The sequence below is a fragment of the Ceratotherium simum genome, chromosome 3 (genome assembly GCF_057802395.1).
Source record: "Ceratotherium simum simum isolate JZ-2026a chromosome 3, ASM5780239v1, whole genome shotgun sequence".
Classification (NCBI taxonomy): domain Eukaryota; kingdom Metazoa; phylum Chordata; class Mammalia; order Perissodactyla; family Rhinocerotidae; genus Ceratotherium; species Ceratotherium simum.
Genome location: NC_141902.1, coordinates 42,803,068 through 42,820,021, shown reverse-complemented (window position 1 = coordinate 42,820,021; position 16,954 = coordinate 42,803,068).

Here is a 16,954-nt window from a genome sequence, read left to right as displayed (position 1 = left end):
AATGTGAGAAGTCAAATCACTGCATAGCAAAAAAAGAAATGATTTCTTCACTGTGTGGTTTGCTGCAATCATGTCTGAGGGGAATTCAGAAAAAAATCATACATTAAAAACCATTAGGTTGCATTAGGTTCAAGGCAAACTGTTTCACCTGATAATGGCAAATACTAGCTCTAAATTGCCCCTCTTTAGAAAACTTACATTAACAAGTGTCCCATGAGACATAGATCTAACTTGTTTACTGACTCATCCTGGTATATTTATTGATTTAAAAAATATTCATTCTTCTAGATTTTTAAAGTATTAAGCAATTCTAACATATGTTAGAGAAAGTACTAGGAAACCGATGAGGAAGTTGCATGCACAAACTTTTTGTGAAATCCTATCTATCTTGATTTTCAATTTATAGACAAATGTACCAAAAAAGAACAGGGAACCTAAAGTGAGCTAATTTCCTTAAAATCCCACACTTATGAAAAAAAATACCTCCGTTAAGATCATTTACTTGCTCAAGGACTGGAAATATAGAGGATGTGGGGACCATATTATTGGAAAAGTTTTATTTCTTAACTTGGGTGCTGCTTGCATTGAGGTTTACCTTGTGATAAGTAATTGAGCTGTTAAAAAATATAGTAATCACATGATTAGATGGATTGATGGTTGGATAAAGGGATGGATAGGTAGAGAGATATGAGATAAAGCAAGTTCAGTAAAATGTTAATGGTAGAGAATAGTAGCTGGGTATGTGAATATTAAGTGTAAAATTCTCTCAACTTGGCTGTGTGTTTAACATTTTCCTAATAAAAAGTTGAAAAAAATAGTAAATAAATGCAAGTCATAAGCCTAGTTTGAGTGGTCATGGGGAAGAAACTTCCACTTAAGTTCCCACTATAGTGTACAGCAAAGTCCACATGGGACATGGTAAAAAACAGCATAGAACTGTCAAAAAGACAGAAAAATAGCCACATAAATTGTGAATCCTCTTATATTTACTTGGCTACCAGATTAAAACATCACAAAATTTTTTACCAAGATAGAAGGTAAAAACAAATATAAATGGGGAATGGTATCTTATTAAGACACCTATTACTACCCAAATAATCTGTGCCCTCACAAACATTTTAGTCGTGCCAGGACTATGACAAAGAGAATCCTGAGATTAAATCAGTATCCAAGTGAGAAAAGACTATTTTGTTTGCCTGGACTTTCCGGCAGTCATTTTATTGCATAACATCAGAAGGTGCTCTGCACATTGTAGCTTGTATGAAGAGTAACATCAGAGTTAGGCGGTGACTGCACAGCACGTGTCAGCCCTGTTTTTTCGTTAACATACCTTCAACTGGGATTGTTTAAAATGGTGAAAAATATCTTAGTAGTAACATAAAGACTCAATTCCATCTTCATTCCTCCCCTCAGTCACTAATTTGTCTCCCTGTCAAAGGTTACCACCCGAATATTTTTAGTTATTGGTTTTTAGTTAACATTTATTTTTGGTTAACATTTCATTGCATTTCTTCATACTTTTAACAAATAAGTATACATCTTTAAACACAATATATTTCTTGTATCCTACTATATAAATGAAATTCTGCCATGTGTATTCTTTTGTGGTGAAGCTCTTTTCAACATTATGTTTGTCAGGTTTGTTCACATTGTTACATGTACTCGCGTTTCACTTATTTTCATTGCTGCATATTATTTCACAGTATGATTACACCTCATTTATTTATCCTTTCTAATATTGGCAGAAATTGAGTTACATTTTGGAGCTATTATGAATTTTGTGGTCATGCACATTCTTGTCCTTATCTCTTTGGTGCACATGGAAATCCATTTCTCTTGAGTAGATTTGAGTGAAATTGCTGAGTCATAGGATAGGAAGATCTTCAGATTTAATTGATAGTGCTTAAGAGTTTTCTAAAATGCTTATATTAATGTATGCTCCCACCAGAGATGTCTGCAATTTCCCAGTTGGCCACATCCTTGCCAACATGTGATATCATTTTTATTTTAATCATTGTCTTGGGTATTAATGATATCTCACTGTTGTTTTAATTTTTATTTATTTGATTAATCATGATATTGAGCAAACTATGGCTACTTGGATATTCCATTTTGTAAAATGCATGTTCACGTATTTTGCCCATTTTTCTATCGAGTTGTCTGTAGTTTTCTTTTTGATTTGTAGAACTTCTTTATACATTTTGAAAAGGATCCCTTTGTTAGTGATAAGTATTGCAGGTGTCATTTCCCATTTCATGTATTTCCTTTGCATTATTTTATTTATATTTTTATTAATATTTTGAATTTTAATATCCAGTTTTTTGATATTTTTTGTATTATTAGCTTTAGTCAATATTTAAGAAGTGATTCTATGAGAATATGTAGCTATTCTTCTGTATTATTTTCTATAAATTTTATTGGTTTAATTTTATATTTAGTTCTAAAATTCACCTAGGATGGATTTCGTTTTATTTTTCCCTAAATGAATATTTTATTTTTCCAGCAACATTTTTAAGTAAGAATATCATTGTCCCATAATTCTACAGTGTCATAGCATGGTTATGTTTCTGTGCTCTCCTATTCTATTCTATTCTAATTTGTCTGTCCAAAAACAAATACTTTACCTATTTAATTACTATAGCTTTGTAAGTCTTGACATCCAGTAGAGAAAGCCCTTATAGCATGTACTGTTCTTTATCTTTCTTGACCAATTGCTCTTTTGCATAAATTTTGGAATCAAGTTTGTCAATGTCCACAAAACTGAGATTGTATTCAATGTGTGTATTAGGTTCAGAGAGCTGGCATCTTTATAACATTGCTTTTTTTCCAATCCATAGTTTTCTGAAAGAAATTTTAGACATCTACTATTATAACTATATTTGAATATGATATCAGAAAAAGCACAAATTATCGTGAATAATTCAATGCATTTTCGCAAAGTAAGAGTACTCTTGTAACCGGCACTAGATCAAGAAATAGAACATTACCAACATCTCAGAAGCCTCTCTTCTTCCCCTTTCAATCTACTTTTGACCTTTAAATAATTTGAATCATCCAGTGAGTATTCTTTTATAGTCTTTTGACTACAAAGAACACTAAAGTATTCTTTGGATGTCTTTTGACCAACATTATATTTACAAAATTCACTCATAATTTTGCATATATTTTATTCATTCATTGTCATTGCTATATATATTGCATTTTGTAAACACATCGATTTCGATTATTTCATCCATTCTACTACTGATGAGCATTTGGGATATTTCAGTTTGGGGCTATTGTGAATAGTGCTACTATAAACACATGTTTGAGCTTTTTTTGGTTAGGTACCTGGAGGTGGAATTGCTGAGTCCTAGGGTATCCATGTATTTACTTTTGGTGTATGTTGCCAAAGAGTTTTCCAAAGGGGTTGCATTAATGTTTGATATTTTTGATGCTACTGTAAAAGCAATCTATTTAAAATGCTTAATTTCCACTTGCTTCTGGTGTAGATAAATGCAATTAATTTCTGTTTTATGTTTGCCTTATATCCACATCTTTACTAAGGTTATTTATCAATTTTAATAATTCAATTATAGGTTTTTTTTTGGATTTTTTGTGTACATAATCATACTGTATATAAAAACGACAGTTTTTCCCTTCTTTTCTAATTCTGATACCTTGGCCTGGATCGATTGTACAATGTATAATAGAAATAATAATAACATCCTTGTCTTCTTCCTGATCTTGGGAGAAAAGCTTAAAATATACCATTAAAATTGCTATTTTTCATGAGTTTGCTACACATTCTTTCTCTTCCTAGTTTTCAGGGATTTTTATTGTGAATAGATGTTGAATTTTGTCACATGTATCTCCACATCCATTAAGATTGCCATATGGTATGATAATTCTCTTTTTTTTTGTTACTGTGGGTTACATTAATTGGCTTTTAGATGTTAATCTTACATTTCTGTAATAAATGCAACTTAGTTACAATGAAGTAATCTTTTGATAATTTCTGGATTCAGTCTGATATGTCTAAAAAACATTTTTATATCTATGTCCAAGAATGAGATCAGCCTGTAATTTTTCTTTCTTATATTATCCTTGAGAAGTTTTGACATGAAGATCATTCTGGCCTCATAAAGCAAAAAGTTGTGGTAAAGTTGGCATTATTTCTACATAAAGGATTGAAATAATTCCTTAGTTGAGCTCATTGGAAGAAGATTTTTTCTCATACACGTTTTAAATCGCAAATTCAATTTCTTGTATAGTTATAAGATTATTCATATTTTCTGTTTCTTTTTATGTCAGTCTTGGTAAATTGAATTTTCACTTCATCTACGTTTAAAATTTTGTAGGCATAACATTATTTCTCTTATTTTCTTTCTAATGTCTACAACATTTGTTTTGATATCTCCTGTGTAATTTCCGCTACTGATTATTGTGCTTTCTCTTTACAAAACCATGTTTTTTCTTTCTGTGTCTTCTAAAATTTTAGTTCATTCTTCAACTTTTCTTGCTTCATACCACTTCAGGAAGTCCTTGGAAACAGATTTAACAAAGAACATTCATTTTAGTGAACTAGCAGCAGTCTCTCTGTCTGTATAAACTAGTTCAATCTGAAACACCAAAGTCTCAGTAAGTAAAACTCAATAAAATACACACAATTTCTAATCCAAATAAGTGTTCTAAATCCAAAGCTTTCCCAAATTAGGAAAAGTCAATTTTTTTTACAGACGCGTGTTCAACAGGATATGAGGGTATGTTGCAGGTTAGGTGGCTTAGGCAGCAGACTCTGAGGCAGAGATTAACATGCTGGAGGTTTATTGGACAGTGAGTGCTCTTGTGAGTGCACCTATGCAAGGGAAGGGTAGGGTCGGGAAGGGAAGGAAGCAGGCTTGGGCAGACGGAGTGTAGTTGCGATATAGTCTCAGTAGATGCCCCGATTAAATCTGTGTGCACCTCTGCAGTTGGAATGAACTTCATATTTGTCTTAAGTTTGGGTGAAAAGGCTGCGCCCACATATTTTCATATTGTTTGGTCAAGGCCACTTCTAGAGAGGCCCTTGACAAATATTTTTTGTGAGGCCTTGGTCTTTATAAAAATTTGATTTAGAGGCTGGCCCCATGGTTTAGCGGTTAAGTGTGCGCTCTGCTACTGGCGGCCAGGGTTCGGATCCCGGGCGCGCACCAACGCACTGCTTGTCCGGCCATGCTGAGGCCGCGTCCCACATACAGCAACTAGAAGGATGTGCAACTATGACATGCAACTATCTACTGGGGCTTTGGGGGAGAAAAGGAGGAGGATTGGCAATAGATGTTAGCTCAGAGCCAGTCTTCCTCAGCAAAAAGAGGAGGATTGGCATGGATGTTAGCTCAGGGCTGATAGAAAGAAATAGAAAGACATTAAAAAAAAATTTGATTTAAAAAAAGGATTACAAAATTCACAGGCCCATGTGATACATAGTGATTTCTTTTTTTGATTATATTGATTGGTCCTTTGCCTCCTATATGTATTGAAAAATATTATCTTCTTTTTCATCTTGTAATTCTCCTTTCACTTTCTTTACATTGACTTTTGATGCTCCAAAGATAGTAGTTTTGATAGTCAGATTAACGCATTTTGTTAATCTTTTCCTCTGTGGTTTACATTTTTGTGTTTTGTTTAATAAATCCCTATCTTTCTGGAGGTCATAAAGATATTGTCCTATAGACTATTATAGTTTTGCTTTTTTTTTGTTAAAGATTTTATTTATTTATTTTTTCCCCCCAAAGCCCCAGTAGATAGTTGTGTGTCATAGCTGCACATCCTTCTAGTTGCTGTATGTGGGACGCGGCCTCAGCATGGCCGGAGAAGCAGCGCGTCGGTGCGAGCCCGGGATCCGAACCCGGGTCGCCAGCAGTGGAGCGCGCTCACTTAACCACCAAGCCACGGGGTCGGCCCTAGTTTTGCTTTTTATTTTATGTCTTCAACCTACCCAGATTTAGTATTGTATATGGTGATTAGGATTTTTGTTTTTGTTTTTCCATATGACTAATCGTTTGTTCTAGCAACATTATTTATTTATTTTATTCAATTTATTTAAACTAAAAAAAAACAAAACTTCACCCATTTCTCTCACCTTCCCACCGCTTCCCCACCTCTGGCAACCACCAATCTGTTCTCTGTATCTACCCACTTGTTTTGTTTTGTTTTAGATTCCACACATAAGAGAGATTATATGGTATTTGTCTTTCTTTGTCTGAGTTATTTCACTTTACGTAATGCCCTTGAGGTCTATCCATGTTGTCACAAATGGCAAAATTTCCTTCTGTTTTATGCTGAATAATATTCCATTGAGTATGTATACAATTTCCATATATTCTTTAGTCATTCATCCATCAATGGGCACTTAGGTTGTTTCCATATCTTGGCTATTGTAAATAATGCTACAATGAACAAACATGTAGATGCATATATCTTTTGTAGTTAGTGTTTTTGTTTTCTTCAGATAAATACCCAGAAGTAGAATTGCTAGCTTATATGGTTGTTCCATTTTTAATTTTTTGAGGAACCTCCATACTGTTTTCCATAGTGGCTGCACAGATTTACATTCCCACCAACAGTGCACAAGTGTTCCCTTTTCTCCACATCCTCAACAACACTTGTCATTTCTTGTCTTTTTGATAGTAGCCATTCTAACAGGTGTGAGGTGATACCTCATTGTGGTTTTGATTTGCATTTCCCTGATGATTAATGATATTGAGCATCTTTTCATGTACCTGTTGGCCATCTGTATGTCTTCTTTGGAAAAACGTCAGTTCAGGTCTGCCCATTTTTCAATCAGATTGTTTTTTTGCAATTGAATTGTATGAATTCTTTACACACTTGGATATTAGCCCCTTATCAGATAAATGATTAGCAAATACTTTCTCCCATTCGCTAGGTTGCCTTTTCATTTTATTGATGGTTTCCTTTGCTATGCAGAAGATTTTTAGTGTGATTTAGTTCCACTTGTTTATTTTTGCTTTTGCTTTTGGTGTTTTCCTATAACTGGAGCCCAGCTGTGTGGTCTCAGGATAAGCCCATAGCTACAGGACCTAGAATTCCTGTTGGTAACAGGTCAACCCAGTGCAGGGGTGGAGTGGGTTGGTATAAGGTTGGAAAGTGCCCTAAATAAGAAAAGCAGGGACTGGACCTACACTGGTCCGTATCCAGGTGTGTGATCACAGAGTCTCACCCAGACAGCACTGTTGGCCCCAGCCTGTCTCAGGTACAAGAGGGCGACTTAGAATATTCGGAGAAAGGCACTACAAAGGGCAGGAGCCCCTGAGCCACAGAGCAGTGCCAAGGGCCCCACGTGGGTAGTATTGATCCTAGTTATTTGAGCAGCTGCCCTGGGTAGAGGATGTGACTTTGGAAGAGGTGATTCTCTTCATCTGAAGCAACCACATAGTATAAAGGGCTGTCAGCAGAAGGCTTTCCTCTGACAGCATTCCAGCAGATGAAGTAATAAATCCTTCATTCCAGAAGGAGGATCTGGATTGTATATCACAGCTTCCATCACAAAGAACTATTTCAAAATAAAAATAATGTCGAATTGTTTCATGTTTTTGCACTTGTAATCTCTTATAGTGACAAATTAAGAGGTATGAAAGTCTGATAAATAATTGAAATTTCTAAACTATTTTTACTGCATATTTTTTAATCTTCTTGCACTAACTAGACTAAAAGCAGATTTAACTTGAAAAGAAATGATGGGTAAAATCAATGAAGAAAATGTTGATTTTAAAATGCTGCTTGCAAGTATTTTGGAATGAGACAATTCCACTTTTTAATCTCATAGAGACTTTGGCCAATGGTAATCAAGTGTTGGGCCCATAAAAGTAAAATGCATTCTCTTCACACACGTGTAAAACCTACTGATTCCATAATAAAACAAAACTTTATTCCAAAATCACATTTTAATTTATAAATGATAGCAGGCTTATTTCCCAGTGTTGCATTAACTGTTCCAACCAATAGGATATGTCAGAAGCATGGGTATAGCAGTGATAACTTACTCAATATTCATAAGTCAATGGGCACCAGATAACGAGACAACAAGCATTTACCCATCTTTAACATTCCTTATTTTTTCATAGTTGTTTCTTTGTCTTCTCTCTTTCTTTTTCCGAATCATCTGGGCTCCAGTCACTAAGGTTTCTTTCTCGTTCTGCTTTCCCTTTGTCCATCACTTTCCTCTCTATGTTACTGGCATTCTACTTCTCTTCTTATCCTACCCTCCTCTCTCTCCCTCTACCCTCCTTATTTAAAGAACTCTTTAGCCTCTTCTCCCTTATCTCTATTCCCTGCTTTACTATTTCCTCTTCTCTCACTTCCTTTACTGGTCAGAATATGAAACTAAAATATATTTTAGTTTTATCATATGTAATAATTATTGGATTGAGTTACAATTTCCAGTCATCATTTTAAGAGATTTATTTTTTATGTTCTCTGTAAACAAAATACAAGAGATAGAGTCAATTTCTACAGAGGTGTATGCCATTGTTGTTTTTTATTCCCATTAATCAGTGACTCCTGGGAGAGTAAAGTTTTTCATCTTTTCCTGTAGGCTTATCTATTGTGCCTCAGAAGAATGAGAAAAGAAGCTCTAGACACAATTTTTATATCTTTTATTACAATCATTGAATCATACCCAGAACATAGCTGTTGCCTGATCCTAAAATTCCAAAGTTGACTGATTTTATTCTGAAGTTATGTTGGAGGAGATGCTGCACAAGATACCCCAGGGAGATTGTATGAAAGCCCGGTGACCAGTTGAACTCCCAGGGAGAGCTCAAGCTGAGTCACTCCCTCACTTCCCAGGAGCGTAAACAAGTGTTTTCCAATTTTACCTACATCCCGAACCACAGACTGTCTTTTCCGATCCTGTTTCATGCTAGTGAGGGCCTCTGCTCCAGGCCAGACCTTAAGAAGTTCCACCACACACACTTTCAACTCTCTCAGGCAACAGTAGAGCCCCTTGGTCAGGAAACTTTAAGTTACAATAACCCAGTAACTTAATGAGTTAGCACAGTAAGGGAGCCTTGCCCTTTAGGAATGGGAGATGACAATACTTGTTAATATACAGTGTTGTAAGCTTTAATAATGGAATTTTAAACACTTGGCCACCCAGATGCTTTTAGTCTATTTGTGTGAGGAGGAGTGCTTTATGTAGTTTTTCAAATCATACCCCGGAGGCAACCACTTACTCTAAACACAAAGGCAGTTCTGCTCATGATGTGTGGGTGGCAGTTAAGATCATCAAAGGAAAGAGAAAAAAAAAAAAAAAAATGAGGAAATTTCACTGATCTAGTTGTTAATATGAACAGAATGTTCTAATCAAGTACAAGATCAGTTTATGGCCAAAGGGACACAGCTCACTGCAATTGGTCATTCTTCCCTTTCTTCTACTTTTATTTTTATGTCAAGTGGAATATTCTCAGATTCTCACTCAATCACTCCAGTCACAAGTTGAACCCTGACTTCATTCTGGGCATGGGGGGAAAGACTATCTTCAGGAAACTGAATTTCCAGAGGGATATGTGAACCTTACATTAAACAATAAAATTTAGCCAACCTATTTAAAATCCCCAGTCTTTCTCTACCTTTTCTTCTTGCTATAGCATATATCACCTTCTAACATTCTGCATAGTTTTCTCTATTTTATTACGTTAAACCATTGGTGATATATCTCCCCTACTAGAACATAAGCTCCATAGAGCAATATATTTGGCTGTTTTAATTAACAATGTTTCCAAACACCTAGAAAAAGTGCCTTACATAAAATAAGTATTGCTTACATGAATGAATTACAGCTTACTTGGAAGGCCTGTGATGGATACTGTGGCACATTGTCAAGATCTCTTCTTCCCAGCCCATGTACCCATACCTAGCTGCTGGGCCTATTGGCTGCGGATAGCTGCTCATAGTTGTGTTCCCCGCTGGGTATTGCCTTTAGCTGCAGGGAACTGCACTGTCCAAAATTATACATCCTTTAAAGGTGTGGCCTGAGTCTAATGACTGTATGATGTAGGGATACAAATAGGCGATCCCCTTGCCCTAACTTGGGACAAATGTGAAGGGACCTGCTATCTTGAGAACTGGTCAAATAAGGTTAGGCCTCATTTACAACTGCATTATGAGTCTGCTTCTCCTGCCTTACTTTAACAGACGTGGCTCCTCAGAGCAAGCAACTCTGTTTGAGAGTCTGTTACCAGGGAATCCACTCTAAACCAAAATAGATATAAAAGCATTTTTCCTTGGCATATAAGGGATGGCTTCAATGAATAGTTATTGGGTAAATAAGGAGGGAAACACCATTCAAGTGAATGACACAACTTATACAAAGTCAGAGAAACATAGAATAATGTTGTATGTTCATCATGGCTTCTGTTTTCTTCCATTCTCCTGATGAACTAAGAGGAAGTCAAGGGTTATAAGCAGAGATTTATCATTTCAATTTTATTGATAAAAAACTAAAGAACAAAACTCGAACAAATTTTCTAGGCTAGAGGACATGTTTTACAATTCTTCATAATCCTTTCCACTTTCAGCCATTGCCACCTCCCACTCCCAATGCGTTGGGATATAATTGGACTTTATAAATTCATCAATGTTATTAGTTGATTCAATAAATAAAATGTTGTCCTAAAGTAAAATAGAAGAATACTATCTACATTCATTAAGAGTACATTTTAGACTAGGAGAGTAACAGTTCAAAATTTATCCTTTAAGATTAATAATCTGAATATAGAACATGGCCCACAAAAATGCCAGGAGGAAAAATAAACTATATTCACAGATTCTATAAAGCAATCTTTTTTTGTTATTAATTTTGATAACAAAATTGCCAACTGTATCCATATCTGATAATAAGCCTCCAGATCTATTTATGTTCTGCCTTCCTTCCCTCCTTTACCTGGGCGACTTCTAAGTGTGAGTGCTCCACATAAGTGATTTATAGGAGCTCTGGTAGGATGGAAAAGCATAGAAACTTGTTATGAGCACAATGTCCAGTGCAGCGAACTGTAAATATTTTTCTGGAATTCCCTCTAAAAGGATTTTGAAAAATGATATACCCTGTTTGCTTGTATGTTTTTAAGATTATATTATATTTAATCTCTAATTTTGTATTGTGGTTGTAAATGGTTGCAAAGGATTATAATTTCTGCCATGTTGTGAATAATGACATTTAAAAATAAAATTGTCATATCATTCTCCTAAACGTTTCCAAGGCACTCAATACTACAGTGCTTTGATAGTCCCCACCGTCCGTTGAAGAAATACTCGAAACTGTTTTTGCATTCAGAAATTTTAAAAATCAGTACTCTTTCTCCATAATCTTGTGTTTCCATTCACTTCCTTCACATAATTTTACACTAATATATTTTCATAAAAATATTTTCATAGATTATACTATCATATTCTGTATGACAAAAACCAAAAGTATATGTATGACATATGTATGTATATGTGTGTGTATATATATATATATATATATCCATATACACAGAGAGGGAGAGAGAGAGAGAGAAATTAAATTTTTAAAAAATCTTGTAATCATGAAGTTTTAAGCTTTGGAAAATGTCCTCTGGATTGATTATCATTAATGACACTGAATTGATAAAAAATAAGTATATTCGAAATTTTGATAATTCTAAACACAAAAATTTGTTATAAGTCAATCTGTTACTGATATGTTCCTTTTCAATTTATCACTTATTGCTAGAAGAAGACAGGTTTCTATATCAATTCTATTCCTGTTTCTGGTGGTTATCGGTATAAGCACTGAGAAAACTTATTTGCCTAAATAATTAGGTGGAAATAGAAGTTTTCTTATAGTGATGTCACTTATTTCTTTCAGCTTCTTCTGAGTTACATATCTGCCATTCGCAAAATCACACAGTGATCTAACATCAGAAATTATGAAATATAAACTCTTCCTACCCCAACTTTGTTGAAAGCAAAAAAAAAAGAGCCACTGGTGTTCCCTAAGGATGTGTTATTTTAGCAATATAGTCATTCAGTTCTTCAGCATCTACTTTAATATTTAGACTATTCCGTGTGTGAGTGTGTATGCATGTGTGTGTATGTTCTAGAGGTCCATGCTTCTAATTGCAATGGGAAGAAATATGATTGATAGGAAATGAGGTGATGAGAAAATGGAAGCGGGAAAGCAGGCTTGTTCCTAGGTGGATCAATATCAGTAACGAGTACACATGCAAGGTGGACATCTGAAAACAAATTCACTGAAAACCATTTATATCTGTATCCTTCTTATAAAGTCTTCTTATTTTTCTAAGGATACTGGTACTCTAGATTGAACGCTGCTGAGTTAGTATGAATTGAAGTGCTTGTTTGTGAAATGAATAAAGAAGTGAATGAATGAAAATTAATATATTTAAGCTTATTTAGTTATAAGTTATTCAATTTATAATTTAATGTGATTTTTGGCAATAATCATGTGTAATTTTTGACAATCATATAAGAAAGCTTAAGCTATAAAGTATTTTCAAAGGTATAGTTTTGTGAACACTGAAATTAATAATTAATGAAGTTGAATGATGTTACATTTGACAGATGCAGAGTTAAAATTAATTTTAATTTTGGAGTTTTTGTTTCTTCTTTTATACTAAATGAAGTATTTTTCTAGAACCTCAAACATTTTCAAGGCTGATGAAAAGCTCATAGTCCCTTAGCACTATGCCTTTTTTGACTGCTGGATAAAATAGCCCTTTCCTGCCTTGCATCCACTGAGAAAGAAAAGGGAGACATTGCAAATAGATAAGGGCTTCAACTTTAGAACTTTTGTTGAGCTGACCTTGATCATGGCCAGGTTACAATAGGAATTGAAGTCTCTTCCACCTGAAACAGTCTACCTGCCTAAGACTGAAGTCCCATCATTAGAGATTCAGTACTCCAACAGGCCTTGTTTGAAAATTCTTGAAACAAAGCTTTGTGTTTGTAGGCAGATGTGATATATATGAAAGGTATTGAACTTCCAACTTGAAGGTCTTACTTTTTTTTAATCAGGTATGTTTTTCCTGGGAGGGTAAAAAGGGTCAGCCTGAGATTTGTGAGAGCCCTATGTGTGGGCCAAAGGCATGAGGGCCTACAATGAAACAGTAAAGGGTGCAGAGAAGGGATGTATCATACATTAAAGATAAGATTTCCAATTTTGCCTGGCCAAATGCTTTTTCAGCCACTTAGATCATCTCTATCAATACAATCTAATTTTGCCATGCATTAGAGCCATAAGTAGGAATAGAGAGCAGATGTTTTAGCACACAGACCACATTTTTTTTTTTGACATAACAGACCTCCGTGAGCCATCCCAGTAGCTTTAGAAAGCTCTCCATTCAAAATGAAACAATTGGAAAGGTCTACCCCAGGGACTACCTTTTCCCACTCATTAACACCCTAGATTATCACGCTTCCTTGATGTCCAGTTGCACCTTTCTTGCCAATCCCGGCCCTACACAAACCTCACCATTTACAATCAATACTCTTGCTTCCAGTCCATTGAACAAGTCCAAAAGCCAAGAAGAAGCAGGTCTTTTTGGCTCCACAACAAAGGCTTATTACTCAGCCTTAGCAGGGGCATCATCTATGCTCTCCCATACCCAGTTGGCTCTGTGTTTCATTTCCATAACACCTGGGCTCAACCTTTTTGACTCTTCTCAAGCCCCACACTCATCCCACTGTCCTCACTAGTGATCAATATCCTCACTTCCTCTCTCTGAGATCCCATAGCTTTTGACATGTACTGTCATAGCATTGAATCATTTTTCATTATTCCATCCATTTTACACTTGAGGAAACTAGATGTAAAAAAGGCAAGTGAGTAGTCCAAAGACACACAGCTGGTAAGAGACTGAGCCCAATTTAGAAGTCAGGTTTTCTAAATCCAAATTTGCTGCTCTATCTATTTCATCAAAGCTCTCTTATAAGGAAAAGCAATTTTCCATAATAAAAACAACTCCAGAATCTCAAAGTGGAAGGAGAATCTTCAGAAAGAGATGGACTGATAACCCAACAGTTTAGAACTATGACTACTACTTTTCTCTTTCTTCTTTGCTTCACTAAATTAAAATAATCTGGCATCATATTGGTTCACAAAGATGAACTGCATTCCTTCATTGGGTAAAAACACTTTCTCTTCAGTTGAAGTGACGTAGCTAGTCAGAGTGGAACTTTCCCAAAGACTTCATGAACTACAGTTTTTTGTTTGTTTTTATTATTATTGTGTCACCTGCTTTTATCTCCTGTTCATTTTCCATTGGTATTAGGGAAATGTGACATAGTTATACTTTCACTTGCAAAGGCTGATGCAGTATACAGGCCTAGGGTTGACAGCCTCTAAAATGACCCCCAACAATCTTTACCTCCAAGTATTCACACCTTTGTGTAATCTCCTCCCCATGAGTGTAGGCTGGACCAAATGACTCACCTCTCATGAATAGTATACTGTAGTAGTGATAGAATGTTGCTTGCAATGTTAAGTTGTAAAAAGACTGTGGCTCCCATCTTGGGAGCTCTCTCTACTCTCTCTCTCTTTCTCTCTTTTTTGCTAAAGCTTACCAACAGCCAAGTGAGTAAGCTTGGAAGTTGACCCTTCCCCTGAAACTTGCCTCTCCCTTTTATAGTCTTTCTCCTCAAGTAAGTAGTAATTTTCTTAAGAGCATAAATCATGTTATATTTACCTCTCCCTCTCTCACACTGTCTAATGTTTTGTCTGGCACATATTAGGTATTATATCATGATGTTAGAATCAATGATACATTTTGTATGTGTCAATCAGGATACTTTCATTGAATAAAATACTATTTGATATTGTTTCTCTTATAAAATTCAATCAAAGCATTTGTAAACCACCACTTACAAATCAGCGTGTTTCACGGACAAAATAAATGAAATGATACACAGATACGCAGGTTATTTTTTTGCCAAAATAATCCATTTGTGGAATTTGCATAAGACTAAAATTAAAAAAAAAAAATACAGTGCCACTTTAAACTTTCATTAAACCTGCATAGAAGTGTATTTTTTGCACTAATATCATTAATAAGTAAGATCAAATGGTTTATAAACCCCCAGGTAGCATGATTAAAAATCCAATATAAAGGTTACCATAAAAGACTTTAGTTTATTTAATTTAACAAAAAAGATCTCTGATTCAATATCGATTGTGTTGTATATTTTTAATTTTAACAATTAATGTGGCACAGGGAATTCTTTATGCTAATATTATAGGAGCCTTAACACCGTTATCTGCTTTAATGAATAATTCATTCCCTGTTGAAAACTTAACTATATCATTTTTACTGGATATGAATGAAACTTTGAAGTGCAATTTAAGTTGAAAGAATTTAAGATTGTGGAGAATTCCCATAAACCGTCAAAAAGTGCTGTGCTGGCAATATTACCTAGCCCTCAAGTATAATTGCTTTACAGAAAGCACATGTGAGATTCTAAATTTTGTTTCTTTTGTAAAATATGTGGATGGGATTCATTTCTTACTGTATTTTGACACTGTGCAGTGACTACTTCTGCCTCTAAATATCTAAAACAATATGATCTTTATTCTCAGCAATAGATTGAGAACTTAGATAGTCATTGCAAAGAAAGCTGACAGTTGCCCTTCCAATACAGGCATACCTCAGAGATATTGTGGGTCAGTTCCAGACCACGGCAATAAAGCGAATATTGCAATAAAGCCAGTGACATGAATTATTTGGTTTCCCAGTGCATATAAAAGTTATGTTTACATTATAATATAGTCTATTAAGTGTGTAATAGCATTATATCTAAAAAACAATGTACCTACCTTAATTTAAAAATACTGTATTGCTAAAAAATGCTAACCATCATCTGAACCTTTAGCGAGTCATAATCTTTTTGCTTGTGGAGCGTCTTGCCTCAGTGTTGATGGCTGCTGACTGATCAGGGTGGTGGTTTCTGCTAATGTTGATATTTTGACCTCTTCCCATGAATCACAAATGTTTTTCATGGCATCTAAAATGGAGAATCCTTTCCAGAAAACTTTTAATTTACTTTGCCCAGATCATCAGAGGAATCACTATCTATGGAATCTATAGCCTTATGAAATGTACTTCTGAAATAATAAAAAAAATGCAATATCTGCGAAGTGCAATAAAATGAGGTATGCCTGTACTGTTTGCCATGGAGAGAACTCTTTTCTAGTAAATAATCCTAACACTGGAAATGGCTTAAATGTACCATCAAAAATTTACAAGTGGAATTAATGGATTTTCAGTCCATTGCATCCTAAAAACACAATAGATGGAATGGTGATGACCCACTCTTAGAAAAGGAGCTAAACAATGTAACTGTCTCAAAGGCCTAAAGAGTGAGTGTACCACCAGTCAGAGTATCTGCTCTTCCTTGCCCTGTAATCAGGGATGGGTACATATGGAGTGAAGATTTTCCTCAAAACTGGAAGAGGCTAGTCGCCTTGGCCAACATGGCTAAATTGGGGAAGCATTAGGTTTATACCACGTCACGTGAGCAAACAGGAAAATTTAGCAACTTTCCATAATCAAATAAGCCATAAGGAAAGTAACAGAAAAAAGTGTGTCTGTTCCAAGAAATGATGCACTATTTCCTTATGTTCAATATGAATCTTGTAATCGCTTATTTCCCTTTACTGCTTTAGCCAAGAGGAAGTTCATATTAAAATTTATAGCACAACTTTAGCGTAACTGTATAAAAATATTTTCTATAACCTGCATATCTGTAGATACATCTTCCCCTTTGTCTTGTTTTCTATGTAATCTGGAGTTTCCTCAACTTTGTTTTTAAATATCTATATTTTAGTTATATTTTCTTTATTTTCGAAAGTAATTGAAATTATTTGTTAAACTAGATAGAGAAGAGAGAGAGTGAAGGAGAAAGAAGAAAGAGGAGGAGAAAAAGAAGGAGAAGGAGG